This window comes from Chrysemys picta, unplaced genomic scaffold (assembly GCF_011386835.1).
Source record: "Chrysemys picta bellii isolate R12L10 unplaced genomic scaffold, ASM1138683v2 scaf3914, whole genome shotgun sequence".
NCBI lineage: Eukaryota > Metazoa > Chordata > Testudines > Emydidae > Chrysemys > Chrysemys picta.
This window is the reverse complement of record NW_027056615.1, coordinates 1-5000: the sequence shown is the minus strand read 5'-3', so window position 1 is coordinate 5000 and position 5000 is coordinate 1. Positions and strand designations below refer to the sequence as shown.

The following is a 5000-nucleotide window of genomic DNA, read 5'->3' as shown; positions in this document are numbered from 1 at the left end:
ATCAATAACAATTCTTTCCTAAAACTTTGTGGGTTATGCTGGCAAAACCCAGCAAATGATCCCCCTGCACTGGGTAAAGTCACTGAAGGAGTGGGGAACAGGTGGGGTAAAGTTGGGGTGAGGGGTGCCGTGTTTGTAGAACAGCCTCTAGTCCCAACCTGGCTCTGGGAGGAGAGGCTTGTTTCTCTGCAGGTATAGCCAGCAGGGGGAGTGCCTAGCATTGTTTTTGTGCAGATCCTACACAAGCATTGGCTCATCTTGCACCTCCAAAGCACCGACTCCGGGACCACTCTCCTTTTCAGTTGGGGCAAGTGGAACCGAATCTGTTCCACTGAGCGGGGTGAGGAAGGGGAATTGGGGCAGCCCCACAGGGACCACACACACCCCCAGGGGATGCTACAGGAGGGAAGGGGTTATTCTGCTTAGCCAGAGTAAAGGTACAAACTCCCCTCCTGTACTGGATACCCGGGTCAGAGACAGCAGCAGAAGGAATGGGAACCCACAGCTGCATCTATATCTCACCTAGGTTGGTCTACATTGTTTATGGCTCAGGTCTAGATGAAATGACTGTAAAGACTCTCAGTAGTTATCAATGATTCACTCTCACGCTGGGATAACATTGCTAGTGGGGTCCTACAAGAGTCGGTCCTGGCTCTGACAGTTTTCACCATTTCATTCATGATTTAGATGCTCTAGTGGAGAGTGTACTTAGAAATGCTGCAGGCCCGAACAAGCTGGGAAGGGGGGCCAGCAGTTGTGAGGACAGGATTAGAATTCAAAACAATCTTGACGAATTGGAGAATTGGTCTGAAACCATCTTTGTTGAATTTATCTTGATTAGTGCAAATATTTCAGCCAGGAGGACAAAATGAAATGCATTAAACAGCCTAGGTACCAATATTACAGAACAGGAGCTGGGGTTCCAGTGGACCACAAACTGAGTATGTGTAAACAATGTGAGGCTATTGTGAAAAAGGCAAATATCATTCTGCAGTGTGTTAACAAAGGTGTCGTATGCAAGACAGGAGGTTAAAAAAGTGGACATCTTTATTCTTGAGAAAGGAAGACTGTGAGGGGACCTGATAAGTTTTCCTATAAGTTAAGGGCTGTTAGGGAGAGGACTGAGATCAACTCTTCTCCAGCTGCACTGAAAATAGAAGAAGGGGGAAATCAGCATGCTTTGCAGTGATGGAGATTTAGGTGAGACCAGGGGTGGGAAAACTACAGCCTGCGGGACCGTCCTGCCTGGCCTCTGAGCTCCCAGCCAGGGAGGCTGCCCCTGGCCCCTCCCCTGCTCTCCCGCACAGCCATGCCACTGCCCGGGTAGCGCTCGGGGGGGCAGGGCTGCGCAGTCCAGCAGGGCAGTGCGCCTAGTTCCCTCCGGGCTGCTGCCCTGAGCGGCATGGTAAGGGTGCAGGGCTGTGAGCTTCTGCGGGGCAGTGTGTCTAGTTCCGGCGGGGCTGCAAGCTCCTGCTGCTCTGAGCGGCATGGTAAGGGGGCCAGGGCGTTGGATAAGGGGCAGGAGGTCCCGGGGGGCAGTCACGGGACAGAGAGCAGGGGGCGGTTGGATGGGGTGGAGGTTCTTGGAGGGGCGGTCAGGGGACGGGGAACGGGGGGTGTTGGATAGGCGTGGAGTCTCGGGGGGTCTGTCCGGGGGCAGGGGTGTGGATAAGGGGCGGGGCGGCCAGTGAGGGTTGGGTAGGGGGTGGGGTTCCGGGGGGGTGGTTAGGGGCAGGGAGGGTCTCTGGAGGTCAGGGGACAAGGAGCTGGGGGGGGGGGGTTGGATGGGTTGGGGATTCTGAGGTGGGCAGTCAGGGGGTGGGAAGTGGGAGGGGGGCAGCCAGGCTGATTGGGGAGGCACAGCCCTCCCTACCCGGCCCTCCATACAATTTTGCAACCTCGATGTGGCCCTCGGGACAAAAAGGTTGCCCACCCCTGGGTTAGACATTAAGAAAAACTTTCTATGAGGATAGCTAATCTGTGGAACAGGTTGCCGCAGACCCACAGGCAAATGCGCTCTCAGCTTCCACAACCCATGGGAGGAACCGCTCTTTAATGTATTGACCATACTTGCTGCTTGGGGTTTAAGCCGTAGGCTCCTCCACCTCCCAGTACCACACCTCTGAGCCTTCAGCATGCCTTCCTCGCTGTGACCGCGCCGCAGTGAGTCTACTTGGACTGGACCCCTGGAGAAGGCTTCACACCCAAAAGAAGCAATGCAGCCCCCCCCGTCTCTGGACTGCATCGACTCCCAGCTGGTGCAAAACAGAAGGGCTTCTTGTACGTCTGAACCTAACACAGGAAGTTCTCAGGGGCCTTGAGCAAGAAATTCTCAGCACCGTCCTGCTGGGCTTGTCCCCACCCAGGTGGGCTCAGGCGGCTCCTTGTTCCCAGCCCAGAAGTGACTCCTCCTTCCTGTGGTCCCTCCTATATCCCCTCCAAGGCCCCGCCGCCATCCTGTCTTCTTTCCCAGGCAAACAGATCTCCAGGTGACTCTCTCTCTTCAGCTCTCTGTTCTCTCTGCTGCCCATAACTGGCTGGCTCCAAGTTGGGATGGGCCTTCAGGTCATCAGTTGCTAAGTTACAAAGTGTCCAGGCTATGGTCTGGGGTCCAGGCTGCTAGACTGGGTCACACCTGGTCCTCTGCAACAATAGACATCCCTCCTCCCACCTTGGTTAGACATGCAGCACATGGGGGAAACTGAGGCACACACAGTATACATACGCAACATTAGGAAAATATCCCACTTAGTCACATAGGTTACCTAGAGAGGATGTGGAATCCCCATCATTGGAGGTTTTTAAGAACAGGCTGGACAAACATCTGTCAGGGTGTGACAGATTTATGTTACCAAGCTGCCAGAGACCTTAGGTGATCAGTCTAAGGCAGCAGGATTTTTAGGGGTGGAGATGAAGAGAGCACACCAAGTAACTAAGTTTAAAGTTTTATTAAGAAAATAACAGCGGAGAGTGCTGCGTGTTTCCCACATCACTCTGAGGAAGGAAGGAAGGAAACGTTCGTGCCTGAGCCCTAACCCATACTCTCACACGCACAACCCAAGTCTGGGTGTAATGTAAGAAGAAGGCGGGGGGAAGGGGGGACGGGAGTTCTTCCCTGGGCACAGGTTGTCCGGGGTCCGCTGTAAATCTCCAACTTGCTTCCGCTCTCGGGAGGGTTTTTACCCTAGGTGTTCCTGAGGGCTTTTGCTCTTTGCCCCAGTCTGAACCGGTTTTCTGTGGCTTCCTCAGCTTCCCCAAAACACTCCGGCTTCAGGGGATGGGAGACGGCTGTTCTCCCATTTGCTGACCTTCACAGTCTCCCTCGTTTTCGCAGCCCCTGCAGTTTCTGTTCTGTGAGTCTCCTTTCTTATGGCAGGGCAGGGTTGGAAGCTCGGCCCCCCTCTTTCTTGACAGGTAGCAGAGAATCTGTTGTGTGCAGTGACCTTGGGCTGGAGTCAACCTCTTATCCAGGCCTAGCTGGAGTGTCAAATTAACCCGTTCCCTTGTCTCTCTCTCCCTCCTTTGGCCTCCTGAAACCTGCAAAGGAACCTTCCATTCCCCACTCACTCACACCTTTAACCCTTCCTAGAATACTGCACCAGCGTTAGCAACATACAATACTGATCTGCCTTCCCAGGGGACTTGAGGGAGAGGGCCATTGGGATGTGACAAGGGATGGTCTTGGTTTACTTGGTCTTGCCAGTGACCTCTTGAGGTCCCTTCTAGCCCAGCATTTCTATGGCTCTACAAATGGTGAACAGGCCATTAGAGGCACTTATAAACTAAATGCAGACACTTATTCCTGTCCAGCAGACTTCCTCCGCTGATGATAGCAACAGTGCTACCAGCTGTGAGTAGACCAGGCCATTTACCATGTTACAATCATGAAATTCTACAGAAAAAAAATAGGTCCCCCACCATATACACACAAGCAGTTACTGCTCACATATCTAGCATACCGTACAGAGTGTGCAAACAGCACTGCGCAGCGTAGAGCATTGAGTGCACACACTAAATGCTAGCAAATACTAAACTCTTACTAAAAGAGTTTTTATCCATTCACATTTTGGAAATTATTTTGTGCAAATAAAACATTATTACAGAAAACTATTACATCTAAAAGGTAAAACGTGGTTCAGTGAGCAGATAAATGAGGCCAGAAATCCCACTTGGGACACTCCAAGTGCCAGAGAAAAGCTGGGAGAGGTTGATTGGTTCTTGTAGGGAGACAGAGCAGAGCTCATCCATCTTCCTCTCTGGGGTCCCCTCAGGTTGTGGCACAGACTCCAACAGGCTCTGTTAAGCTGCAGAAGTTAAACACAGGCAACGTCTATTAAAGGGAACCTGCCATAATGGACGGTCACCCTAGTGGCTCCATGTTTAGTGGACAAAATCTCTAACCCCGCCGACAAAGCTTTTAGCTCCAGTGTCAGAGATCTGTGTTCCTGGAGCCTCAGGTGCTGGGCTCTGTCCCTCCTGCAGGTTCACTGGAGACTGTTCTCTGAAGCAGCTGGATTTATCATTACAAATCTCACCCAATGCTGTATCAGCAACCACAAAGAAACCCCTCTCACTAGAGTCTTTCACACCTAAATTCATCGCAGAGAAAACAAGGGGGATTTGGCTGCAAACCTGTGTGAATAAAAGGGAAATAAGAGATCCAGAACTCCCCTGTTCTGCTCCGTGGGGCTGGTTTGCTAAAGGGGACGGGCCAGTGAGACTCAGGGTCCAATGACTTGGACTAGGTGTCTCTCTCCAGAGGCCTCAGTGAGAACAGTGAACCCCCAGGCTAGAGCCCCCCTCACTTACCCTTGGCAGATCTGTCAGAGCCACTAGATCCTTGGTCACTTGCTGTGCAGAGGAGGAGGAGGAGAAGAGAGAGTATATTAGCATCTCTCACAAGGCAGGGCTTCAGCGTAGTTAGTAGATACGGGGGACTCTTATCCAAAGGGAACAGTCATCACCTTACTCTTCCCTAGCAGTGAGGTGGTTGGTGCACA

The 5000-nt window shown here is 52.3% G+C and overlaps 1 long non-coding RNA gene across 1 annotated transcript; it reads right to left on the bottom strand.

Annotated features, from left to right (window-relative positions):
- Positions 1-2933: 2933 nt before the first annotated feature.
- Positions 2934-4914, bottom strand: LOC135980525 (uncharacterized). Its single transcript, XR_010597550.1, has 2 exons — positions 4810-4914; positions 2934-4304 (listed from the first exon to the last, which is right to left on the bottom strand). It is a non-coding gene; the product is annotated as an uncharacterized LOC135980525 (long non-coding RNA).
- Between the last annotated feature and the right edge of the window lie 86 nt (positions 4915-5000).